General features: G+C 43.7%; 2 pseudogenes; both read right to left on the bottom strand.

The window, feature by feature from the left end:
• Positions 1 to 653: 653 nt before the first annotated feature.
• On the bottom strand, positions 654 to 1,603 carry LOC111725997 (annotated as a pseudogene).
• Positions 1,604 to 5,607: 4,004 nt separating this feature from the next.
• On the bottom strand, positions 5,608 to 7,571 carry LOC100959342 (annotated as a pseudogene).
• Between the last annotated feature and the right edge of the window lie 5,455 nt (positions 7,572 to 13,026).

Genomic DNA, 13,026 nt, shown 5'->3' with positions numbered 1-13,026 from the left:
TACCTTAGCCACTTGAGCCACAGATGCCGAGCCTGATCAAAATATTTTGATGCCAGGGCAGTGCCTGTGGCTCAGTGAGTGGGGCACTGGCCCCATATACCAAGGGTGGTGGGTTCAGGCCCGGCCCTGGCCAAACTGCAAGAACAACAACAAAAATATTTTGATGCCAGCCTTCCTTCCACCGCTGTAAACTATAACACTTTTTTTTTTTTTTTTTTTTAGAGAGAGAGAGAGTGTCTCACTTTATTGCCCTCAGTAGAGTGCTGTGGCATCGCAGCTCATGGCAACCTCCAACTCCTGGGCTTAGGTGATTCTCTTCTCTCAGCCTCCCGAGTAGCTGAGACTACAAGGCATCTGTCACAAGGCCTGGCTATTTTTTTGATGCAGTTTGGCCAGGGCTGGGTTTGAACCTGCCACCCTTGATATATGGGGCCAGTGCCCTCCCCACTGAGCCACAGGCACCACCCAATATAACACATTTTTTAATGAGTTGAAATTAAGGAAGGACTACACCTATTAGAAAAGAAGAAAGTTCTATTAGGTTGATGTTTTAAAATCTCCCCAAACCAGGACCAGTATCTTGGTAAAGGCTAGGCAGGGACCCTGGACAGAATATGAGAATGTGCAGGTAGCATCCCTGAAGATTCAGAGCTTCAGTGGACCATGAGTACTCCAGCTGCATAACTCACTGTCTTGCCAGTTACTATACTGGCTTGACTGGGCATAATTCAGAAAGGAAAAGCTCATATTCATTCCATTCTTCTGGAGCTCTGTAATAGCATCCCAATGGGATGTCTTCTACGTATAGTATTATGGTATTTCTTCAAGTAATTGCTGAAAGATACAGGGTCTAATTGTTCTGTAATACTCATGCCAATTTTATCTAGATGTTCAGTGGATCTATAAATATCCCCCTGGGATTCATCATAGTAACTTTAATGACCCAAATGGCAGAAATCAGAAGAAACCACAAGGAGATTACTAGGATCTGCTAGATGTTTACTGAAGAGTTTTCCAAATTCCTATTCTTTTGACTCACTCAGAGCTCCAACCAGTACAGGAATAATGGTAAACCCATCCTTATGGCTTTCCATGGCTTTAGCTGTATAAGGCAAATGCATTTCAATACCGTGTTCATCTTCATCTGTTTGCAGAGACATGTGTTCAGACATTCCTGTCTTCCATAGTTCTCTGTAAATCTTTTGGTCAATATGAAGAGAGGTGTCCTGTATATATCCACACTGGAAAGGGTACATCAGAGAGGGGCACATGATGAGAAGGCCCAAGGATGAAGATTCTCTGGGTAATACACTTGCTTGTAAGCATGGGCAGCACAAGACCCACAGTACATATATCGTGTTAGTAGGTGTTTTTGTGTACTATACTTGCATCTGGTATTTCTTTATGCTTTACAAGTTACTCTCTTGAGTTGCATAGCCCTCTATTAGCAACTAAAATAGAAGGTATCTGTTGTACAACATGGGTAGTAATTGACCATACTTGCGAATTACTTGCAAAAGCTGACCTTCTAGCTGTGCATTCAGCTGCGGTCCTGAGGCTGCCTGGCTTGTCTGGCTTCCTGGCAGACCACTGGTTTGGACATCCTGGTGCCTGTGCCATCTATGGTGCATGAGGATGAATGAGGAGGTGACGGGGGGCAGGAGCGGCTCCAGGAGGGGACAAAACACCATGGGCCAAGCCCAGGAGCAGGCGACAGCCAGGAGGGGATAGGTCTGGCACAGAAGGAGGAGGAAGAGGAGGAGGTGGTAGCCCAGGAGGAGGAAGAGATGGCAGCCTAGGTGGTGTTGGCAGCAGCAACAATCAGCATAAACTCCATGGACTGCTGGAAGATTGAGCCCAAAGTAGTTTCACTGAAGTCCAAAAAGCCCTGGCCCTGGCCCCAGAATCTGGAGTTGCTGCTGCTCCCTAGCAGGGCTGGTTCTGCCTAGCCACCCCCACGGACCCTTCCCCTCCCAGTTGGCCTTCTGGAGCCACCACCAGTGACCCCCAAACCCGTGATTCCATGCCTACAGCCTCCCTCCACTCCCTGTGGGGCTCCCTGCATCCACCCCGACTCCTGACAGGGCCCTCCTGCCTGTCCGATTACCTGCCAGCCCCACCCACGTAAGATGTTATTTTCATCTCATGGTTTTCTATTCGGTTTCAGATGTCTGTGTCTTTATTTTTGTGCCAGTACCATGCTGTTTTGATCACTATGGCTTTGTAGTACAGCCTGAAGTCTGGTAGGCTGATGCCCCCGGCTTTGTTTTTATTGCTAAGAATTGCCTTTGCTATGCAGGGTTTTTCTGGTTCTATACAAAACGAAGAATTATTTTTTTTCAAGTCTTGAAAAGATCTGAAGTTGATATTTTAATAGGGATGGCAATGAATCTGCAGATTGTTTTGGGAAGTATAGACATTTTAACGATGTTAATTCTTCCCAGCTGTGAGCATGGTATGTTCTTCCAAACTTTTGCAGTTTCTTTTCTTAGGGTTTCATAATTTTCTTTATAGAGGTCCTTCACCTCTTTTTTTTAGGTATATTCCTAGGTATTTCATTTTCTTTGAAGCTCCTGTGAGGGTGATTGTATCCTTAATTATCTTCTCATCCTGGCTGTTATTGGCATATGGAAAGGCTTCTGACTTGTGGACATTGATTTTTATATCCTGAGATATTACTGTATTTTTTGATGACTTCCAGGAATCTTGTGGTTGAGTCCTTGGGATTTTATAAGTATAAGATCATATCATCAGTAAAGAGGGAGAGTTTGACCTCCTCTGTTCCCATTTGGATGCCTTTTTCCCCCCTTCTCTTGCGTGATTGTATTGGCGAGAATTTCCTGCATTATGTTGAATAGTGATGATGATAGAGGACACCCTTGACACCCTTGTCTTGTGGAAGTTCTGAGTGGAAAAGCTTTCAGTTTTTTTTTTTTTTTTTTTGGATTTATTGTTGGGGATTCATCGAGGGTACAAGAAACCAGGTTTCACTGATTGCATTTGTTAGGTAAAGTCCCTCTTACAATCGTATCTTGCCCCCAAAAGGTGTGGCACACACCAAGACTTCACCTCCCTCCCTCCTTCCCTCTCTCTGCTAATCCCTTCTCCACTCCTCCCTCCTTTTTCCTCTCTCTGCTCACCTCCTCCCCTTGTCATTAATTGTCCTCATATCAAAATTGAGTACATAGAATTCATGTTTGTCCATTCTTGTGATGCTTTACTAAGAATAATGTGTTCCACTTGAATCCATGTTAATACAAAGGCTGTAAAGTTTCCATTTTTAATTGCTGAATAGTATTCCATGGTATATGTATAGCACAGCTTGTTAATCCATTCCTGGGTTGGTGGGCATTCAGGCTGTTTCCACATTTTGGCGATTGTAAATTGAGCTGCAATAAACAGTCTAGTGCAAGTGTCCTTATGATAAAAGGATGCTTTTCCCTCTGGGTAGATGCCCAGTAATAGGATTGCAGGATCAAATGGGAGGTCTAGCTTGAGTTCTTTGAGGGTTCTTCATACTTGCTTCCAAAAAGGTTGTATTAGTTTGCAGTCCCACCAGCAGTATAAAAGCGTTCCCTTCTCTCCACATCCACACCAGCATCTGCAGTTTTGAGATTTTGTAATGTGGGCCATTCTCTTTGGGGTTAGATGGTATCTCAGGGTGGTTTTGATTTGCATTTGTCTAATAATTAGGGATGATGAACATTTTTTCTTATGTTCACCATTTGTCTGTCTTCTTTAGAGAAGGTTCTATTTCTGTCTCTTGCCCATTGGGATTGTTGGCTTTTTTCATGTGGATTAATTTGAATTCTCTATAGATCCTAGTTACCAAGATTTTGTCTGATTCAAAATATGTAAATATCCTTTCCCGTTGTGTAGGTTGTCTATTTGCTTTGGTTGTTGTCTTCTTAGCTGTACAGAAGCTTTTCAGTTTAATTAAGTCCCATTTGTTTATTTTTGTTCTTGTTGCAATTGCCATGGGAGTCTTCTTTATGAAGTCTTTCCCCAGGCCAGTATCTTCCAGCGTTTTCCCTATACTTTCTTGGAGGATTTTTATTGTTTCATGCCTTAAATTTAAGTCCTTTATCCATGTTGAATCAATTTTTGTGAGTGGAGAAAGGTGTGGGTCCAGTTTCAGTCTTTTACATGTGGATATTCAGTTCTCCCAGCACCATTTATTGAATAGGGAGTCTTTCCCCCAAGGTATGTTCTTGTTTGGTTTATCAAAGATTAGGTGGTTGTAAGATGTTAGTTTCATTTCCTGGTTTTCTATTCAATTCCAAATGTCTATGTTTCTATTTTTGTGCCAGTACTACGTTGTCGTGACCACTATGGCTTTGTACTACAGCCTAAAATCTGGGATGGTGATGTCTCTGGCTTTGTTTTTATTACTAAGAATTGCCTTAGCTATACAGGGCAACCACTCTTCTGCTGTGGGTGCTGTCAGAACCAGGGGTTCTGCAATCTGTCCCACCAGACACATCCCAAACTGAGGGTCAACACCACCACTGGCTGGGCCATAACCAGGGGACTGCTTCTCCTCCAACTGAGACAGATTCTGTCCTGATGGTTGGTGGTCCACACTATGCCCAGATCTCTCAGGACAAGACCAAACACTGTGCTTTGTAAGGGGCAGAACTTCAGACCACCATGGGAGGGGAAAAGAGTGAACTGGGAGTTTGGACTTGTGGGGGACAATATCTGTTCAATTTTATGCCTGGAGGGGTGGACAGGTTCATAAGTGGGACCTCCCCTGGAGAAAGAGACCTGGAGTTTAGCAGCTTTCTCTCCAGAGGTAAAATGAGAGGTCTTTTGTTCCCTGCTCATTTGTAGTTAGCCTGTGGCAGGCCTCCTGCTTGGGGAAAGGGTCTCCTATCCTCTAATTGATAGGCTTTGTACCTGTAATTTGTTTTCTTGAATGTTCTTCCTTGGAGTTATAGCTTGTCAAATTTCTTTCTAGGCTTACATCCCCACCTTCGGCTTCATAAGAGTCCAATTCTGTTCAGTTTTTCTTCCTCTGCTCAGAAGTCTTTGCCAAGGATTGCTACCAGTCAGCTATCTTCCCAGAATTCTCCACAAAATTTATATTTTACAATTCACTCTGAATATCAAGGCTGCAAGAATAATACATTTCCTATATCCAATTTTTTTTTTTTACAGCTGTACCCAAGAGGAAAAAGAAAAAAGAAATAACAAACAAAACTCACATATGCTTGGTTGAGGGCTAAAGTTACCCAAGTAGCCAAAAATAAAATAAAATATCCAAATTACTAGCATTAATTTAATACAATTTATAACTTCAGCAGTCACTTTGTCATTGACAATGATTGCTTGAGCCACAGGAGTGAGTGTCCCAAGGGCTGGTAGTAGAAGCTGTTGCTGCAGACCAGTGTTCTCTTCATGCTGCCAGCTCCCACCCGTGCACTGCCCCATATATACTCCGTGTGTGTGTGTATTTTAAAAGTCTTTCCCACCACACAAACTTCTCTATTAAGCAGATTATAGAAAAGAACACAAAAGCTAAACAAGCCAGTTGCTCTCTTTGGGGTATAATTATTTCCCTTGTGCATGAAGTATTAAACAACATAAAGGAAAAGAACAATTTCTTTTGTATACTCCCTAAACAGAGTTTACTGGGTCAGATTTTACTGTGAGCATTTGTATACCTATTTCTAGGCATTGTCATCTAATGTTTCACTGCTACTGGTTTTTGTGTCTGAAGCCTCAAACTCTGCTTTACAAGTGCTTCTCCAAGGGGAGAACAGGCTGGAACTACGGCTTTGCAAGAAGCCATTCTTTCCAAAGCCATTTCTTCTCAGCTGCTCTGTTTCATGTGGAATTCTTTGAGCTCATACTCTGAGGGGAAGGCAAGTCTCATGATTTTCAGGCTATTTCTGCCATCCCATTGCTTTCAAAAACGTGTGTTCTGCTTCCAGAGAGTATGAGAGAACCTCCCCTTTTTCCAGTTTGGGGAGAACAAGACCATTCTGATGATAGCCTTCCTTTCCATTTTTCTTTGGTTCAGCTGTGCTGTCATCCTCTAAATCCTCCAGCTTATCACAGTCTCTGTTCTCTGAGAAATCTCCATTCCGGCCAACTTTCAGAGTCTGCAGGAATTCACTCTTCCTGTCAGTGGTTCAGTGGGTCAACTTGGTCAGACGAGAGGAGCTGATCTCAATTGGATGGGTGGCGTTGGAAGGACTCTTTGGAAGAACACAGAGCTGCACCAGCAGCCAGTAGCACTGGTTTAGTGACAGAGATTGGACTGGTAAAAGCACACTTCCAGCTAGAGGAAAGGGATCCTGATTTGTTTTCCATTCTGTTAGATTTTCTGGGCTTAGAAGAAGGTGGTACAGGCTCAGGAAACAGGTTCTTATAGGCACTTGGAACTACGGATAATTTGTTCCCATTTGCATGGTAAGATCCTGGTGAGGTGAATGCAGCAGAGAAGGCAGCAACAGGATCCTCTTTGGAAACTTTTTTGATAACTAGCATTTTGGATGGTTGTTTGGCACTAGGTGGGTTTTCTCATACTCCTGAAGGGGGTCCCAAAAGGTCTACATGATTGATTCTGTTTGCCAGCTTCTGGATTCAAAGAAGGAAAGTCGTCTTCTTCAAACTGCAACTTTTCTACCTTGTCTTCTTTCTCTTCTTCCCTAATCCCTTTAGGTGCCCTTTCCTGAAAGGAGCAGCCTTTCTGAGAATGGAAGCTGCCATTCCAGATGAGATTGGGTGTTTTCAGGGTGGTATGGCCGTAGACGAAGCTGCCATTCCAATGGCGATGGTTCCCCACTTCACTTTCACTATGCTAGCTAATGTCATCGTGACCTTGGGAAGAGCCATGCCAACCAGATGAGTTCCCTGGGATTCCAGCATATGCCCCCTTTGAGACACCATAGTCCACAGAATCATGGCAGAACAGGGAGGGTTGGTGCTTGGAATCTCCTGTAGTTAATAGAGATCCATTGTTAAAAAAGCCTCAGAGGAATAATGTCAACGATGGCTCACTCCAAATCTACCTTCTCCTTGGGGTAGGTGCTCTCCATGTTTTTCAAAGGTGGCAGTAGGGTACTTACCTGATAGTGGTGTTGAGAAATTTAACTAAGCAGGAACAAAACCATGCTGTGCCATTTATGTCCAGTGTCTCTTTTTCAATAAGGTGAGACATCCAACCTCATGTCTAGGATCCCAGAGTATAACCTTTGTGGTCCTGTTTCCTGAACTCCTTGAGTCTGCCAGCTGGATTTTCCTTGAGGTTTTCTTGTTAAACATGTGCTTAAAGTAACCTAGCCAGCAGCACAACTTAAGATGAAACACAAAGAAGCCAGGCTCTGTGTGGTATTCTTTTTTAGTCCCCTCTATACTACTAACATGTTCCCGGGGGAAAGAGGAAGCGGAACATAAAAAGTCTTTGTTACATTTAAAAAGGGGAGGGGAAGGGGAAAGAGCTATGTCTACACTCACCTCATTCAACTTCCCTTGATTTATGGCACTATGGTGTTGCTTAATTAGGTGATACATGGACATTTGCACAGTGAGTCCAAGCACTGCTCATAACCATAACAAGGTCACAGCTAGAAAGACAGGTGGGCTCAAGTGTGGGCAAGTAATATCATCAAGGTGATAACATCAATAATATTAAAGTCCTACTATAAAAGATACTCTGAGGAACTAAGTTCGGTGGTAAAACATCCACATGACAAGGCCCTTAAAATACGAATCTCATTATTCTTACACACTCAACTGCTAAAAATTATGTGCAGATATGTATTTGTTTTGTCTTATCCTTCAAAATCTAAGGACATTAGAAATCTTGTCTGAAAAACAAAAAAAATCAGACAAGAGCTTATTATACTTTTCCCACCATGGAATAGCAGCTTTCAAGGCAAATTTCTTGGTATAAAGCTCCTAAATGTATATTCTATTTCTTTGGTCTTTATTTATAAATTCAGAGCAAAGGTAAAACAAGGAGAAAGACAGTTCCAAAATGAGGTTTTCTTCTCTTCAATTTTCTGTATTTCACTTATTCTGCTCCTTCCCAAACTGTAAGGTGATGTAAAGAATCTTCTATTGCTTTGATAGAGAGGTCCTGTATTAATTTGAATCCATTTCCATCTTCACTCAGTCATTTAAAAGGCCACACAGATCTATGACCCTGCTGGAGCCAGCATGCATGTACAGGGGACATGCTCTGCTGTCCTGCAGGAGATGCTGGTGCCCCACTGCTGCCAAACATTTGGCCGTGAGAACGGTGGTTTATTCCTTGTCTCACTTCTGGCTCCTTTCAAGACAGCTCCAGGAGGTGTGTTGTCACCCCTGCCTCTCTGCAATGTTGAATCCTCTACTTTCCCTGGCGCTTCCTAAGAGATGATGACTAGCCCCCTCATGAGTATTTTCTTTTTGTCTGTTTCCTTGCTCATTTTTCCTTTCACTTCCTCTTTCTCTTTAAGTTACTCTGCCTCTGACCTAAGGTGTTGATATGTCCTTTTGGTATAGGCCTAAAAGGATGAGAAGAATGAATAATAAGAAGGGATCAAAGATTAAAAAAAGAAGAAAAAGGAAATGGAGTGAGTAAAAGGGAAGTTTGACAGAAAGAAGAGAGGCACTGAAAGAGAGAGGTAGGAATACTAAAGGTGTATGGTAGGGTACTTTGACCCACACCTAAAAAACCCCAACCTCTGGGGGTGGTGCTGGGTTGGGTGGTTCCCTTGATTTCTGCAGCTCGTTGCCAGCCTGAGCCCACACAGGACCCCACCTCCACTGATAGAGAAGAAAAACAAAAATATTATTAACCAAACCAAACAAACAAAAACCTTACAGGATAAGATTGGGGGGAAAAAACAAATAATAGGGGAAGAAAACCTACCAAAAATGAAGCTCTTATTATTAAAGGAGTCAACAATGAAAAATTATATTTACATGAAAAAGAGGAAAAAAAATCTAGGGGGAAAAAGTTGAGAAAAAATATATATATCTTGCTGAATATTGCCTCAGCAACAGGTGGTCTTCTGGGGTATGAGATGCTAATCACAGTGCTGATACAGCTGTATAAAATGGAGACTGGAGGCCTCTACTTTGCCCTCAAACTCCACAGGGTTGGGAGCCTGAATCTCTCCTCAGCCTGCTTAATATACATGCTTCAGTTTTTCTAAACCATGGCCCTTGGCTAAGCAGGGGCTTTCACAGGAAAGCATATGTCACTTGGATCTCTCCCAAAGTGGCTGCCTACATATCAGGCATGCCAGTACTGGCCTCTCTCTATGCCCCTGAGGGCCGAGCCTGCAAGACAGCTCTCCCACAGTGGCTTCATCTGTCCTGTAGTGGAACAGTGAAGGCTCTACTCTGCCCTGGCTCAGTCCTGGCCTCTGGGTGCTGTTCACAGACACTTGCTTAGTCACCCAGGGTCTCCCAAAGTAACTCAACCTAGTGCCCAAGTCCAGAAAAATCCAAAAGCCCCACAGGGAAGGCCTACCCTTTCTGCAATCTCTTGCCACTGCTGTAGCAGCTACTGTTACAGCCACCACAGCCGTCAAGGCCGGCCTCAGACCAATTGCATCCACTTGCTTTTTCTTCAGTTTTTTCCTCTTCCTCCTGGGGTCCTGCTGACTCCTGTTGCCTCCCTATGCCCCAAAGGGATGTTTCTGGGTAAAGCCCTAAGCCAGAGGGCTGGAGTCTTCTTTCCCCAATCTCCCCATGCCCGGTTACAAAGATGCTGTCTCTACTCCATCTTTCTCCATCCCTGTCTCTTCTTGATTTTAAGGACTCCACTGAGAAGTCTGTGCTTAGCCTGATGTGTTTTCCTTTGTATATTACTTGATATTTTCACTTCACAGCTTATAGGAGTTCTTCCTTCATGTTGACTATGGCCAATCTGATGACTGTATGTCCTGGTAATTCCCTCTTGCAATGGATTGCTCAGGTGTTTCTTAAGTTTTTTTTTTTTTTTATCTGCATATCTAAATCTTTAGGAAGACAAAGGAAGTTTTCCACAATTGTTTTCTCAAATAGGTTTTCTAGACCTTGTGCTTTTTCTTCATCATTTGGCTGCTTTACATAATCCCATATTTCTTGTAGGCTTTATTCATTCCTCTTGATTCTTATGTTTTTTATTTTTGACTGAGTTAATTCCAAAGAGTTTTGTACAAGTTCTGAAATTCTTTCTTCTGTCTGGTCTAGTCTATTCTTAAGCTTTTCACTGTTTTTTTTTTTTTTGTATTTCTTTAAATGAATTTTTCATTTCCAGAAGTTCTATTTTTTAATACATTTCTCTTTTTACTAAATTTTTAATTCCTTTCCTATCTTAGAGTTTCTTAGATAGTTTCTTAGAGTTGTTTTTTCATTTTTTTCTTGGATTTCATTGAGCTTCCTTATAATCCATATTTGGAATTCAGTATATATTTTCATTTTGTTTGTGATCCATTTCTAGAGATCTGGTATGTTCCTTTAGGGATGTCCTTTCATTCTGATTTTTCATACTTTTGGAGTTGCACTGATTCTTTCTGATCTGGAGCAGTTGCTGCTTCCTGTTTTGAATTTTCTTTAGCGTAGGTGGAACTTTTCCCCCCTTCTCACTCATGGGTGTATCTCGCCCTATGTTGGGTGAGAACCTTTGGCTTTACTTCTGGGTCCTTCTAGGTTATAGATGGATACATTGGTTATACACATCCTTACTGTGGTGTTTTTCTCAGTTGCTAGTTGTTTATATGCTGTTAGCAGTAGTGTACTATGTGTGTGGGCATATTTCCTGTTTCTTGTTGATGAGGGAAGATGGAGGTCTTTGAAATCCTTTCTCCTTCCCCAGCCCCAAAATCTTCTTAATAGCATGAGTTATATAGGAATGCCCAGTTTAATCTCTGAGACTGTAGGTATTGCTTGTGGGTAAGAATGAGCCACATTCTGTATGATTGAGTTAGTTAATGTTGGAAAGAGCTGTACACGTTGTCCTCCCTGCCAGTAGGTGGTCTTGCCAGAAAGAGCCAGTTGCAGTGTTTTTTTTTTATGTGTGCCCCCGGGGTAGGGTGGGGGCATGGGCTGTGACCAGCTGTGGTCTCTCAGGAGAAACACTTGAATGCCCCAGGCAGTGTTCTGCACCCTCGCGCTCCCAGGGAACTCCTTACTCTCCACCACAGCCGTGAGTGAGGAGTGAGACTGGGAGGGGCTGAGTCAGGTAAGCCTACCTTCAACCTCCACAGAGGCAGGCAAAAGAGCCATCTCAGCAGGGGTCCAGCATCTGCTCCCGGGCTGCTGTGGAAAGCTACCATAGAGGGGCAGAAGCAGTCCAACCAAGCCAGGAAGTCTGCTCATGGGGGAGGTGCCATCTGGGATTCACAGTGGCTGTTGAGAATTGGTTTTGCTCTTCTCCCTCCTGCCCTTCCCCGAGGTCTCCTTCCGGAATCTAGATGCTGGTAGGAGCTCATATTTCTGCAAATGATGCTGTGGGCTGGGAATTTTCCTGTCCAGGATTCTGTCCCTGGCCAAGAGCATGGCTTTCCTATGGATAGAGGGGTACTCTGTGAGTATGCTGAGGCTTGGACCCACAGCGCACTCTGCTCTCAGTTCTGCCCATGTGGGCTCCCTTGATCCCTGACATTCATGCACAAATCTCCCTTCTGTGACCCTGAGCAACACAATCAAGTATTAGAGTTAGTGGATCTGGCTTGCAGACCTGTCTCCAGGTCCCCAAAGTTTAGTCCCTGACCATGCCAAGGAGAAAAAGTGTGCTGGTCCCAAGTTGCTTATGGACTGCTCAAGCAGATTTGAAGTCCTTCCACTTCAGGGTATGCCCTGCTCTGCTAGAGCAGCCAGGGAGAGAGCTGGCAGGCAAGAAGCTCATAGTCCTGGGGGAAGCCTTGGTGTGCTGGGTGCCCCAACAGAGGGGAAGCAGCTGGTGTTGAGAGTCTTGGCTCAGTTGTCTCTTGGGGCACCAGCGCCTCTTGGCACTAGTAAGTGGGGGAGGGGTAAGGGAAGAAAAGAGTCTAGATGGAGAGCTGGCATTCTGGTTGTCTCTGTCCTTCTCCCTGAAAGTAGCCTGCCCAGATCCCCTGGGACCCACTGGTCCCTGTGCCTGCCATGGTCTGGGCAAGAGTTGGAAAATGTTTGTCTGAGAACGAGTGACACAAAAACTGAGGGACTGGAGCTCCCTGGGGGAGGACAAAGGCACGCAATGCGTAAAGAAGCACTATGGCACTCACCATCTCAGCTTAGGTCTATGGTGATTAGAAGTGCCCCTGAGTGGGCTGGTAGCCTGGTGCTCTGTCCTCAAGAAGCTCCCATTTCACTGGGAGCTTCAGTGCATACTGACTTCTATAGGTGTGAGGAAGGAGAAAGAAAATACCCACCTACTCTTTCTAGTACACTTCAAGCCTCTCAGTGCTTGATCTCTGCCAATATCTTGCTCCTCTGTTTTTCTCTGCAACTTCTTCCCATGGAATCTCTGGTAGGTTCTGGCACTTTTCCCTCAGAATTATGCCCAATCTTTCTGAGATGATCTAGCAACTCAGCTGATATCTCCAGTTAGCTATCTTCCTTCCTAATCTCCTCTTTAACATTCCTCACTGGGGCGGTGCCTATAGCTCAGTGCGTAGGGTGCTGGCCACATAACTCTGAGGCTGGCAGGTTCGAGCCCAGCCTAGACCAGCTAGAACAACAATGACAACTGTAACAACAACAAAATAGCTGGGCATTGTGGTGGGTGCCTGTAGTCCCAGCTGCTACTTGGGAGGCTGAGGCACGAGAATCACTTTTGAGTTCAAGGGTTTGAGGTTGCTGTGAGCTTTTGATGCCAAGGCACTTTACTCAGGGCAACAGCTTGAGACTGTGTCTCAAAAAAAAAAAAAAAAAAAAAAAAGAATTTCTCACTGGATTGACACATGTCTCGTTCTTTGATGCTCTTTTTTTAAAAATTAAATCATAGCTATGTACATTAATGCAATCATGGGGTACAATGTGCTGGTTTTATATACAATTTGAAATATTTTCATCAAGCTGGTTCATACAGCCTTCACTGCATTTTCTTAGTTATTGTGT

This window comes from Otolemur garnettii, unplaced genomic scaffold (genome assembly GCF_000181295.1).
Source record: "Otolemur garnettii isolate 467f Iridium unplaced genomic scaffold, OtoGar3 scaffold00051, whole genome shotgun sequence".
Lineage (NCBI taxonomy): Eukaryota > Metazoa > Chordata > Mammalia > Primates > Galagidae > Otolemur > Otolemur garnettii.
The sequence above is the reverse complement of the archived record's forward strand: the minus strand, read 5'-3'. Positions and strand labels throughout refer to the sequence as shown.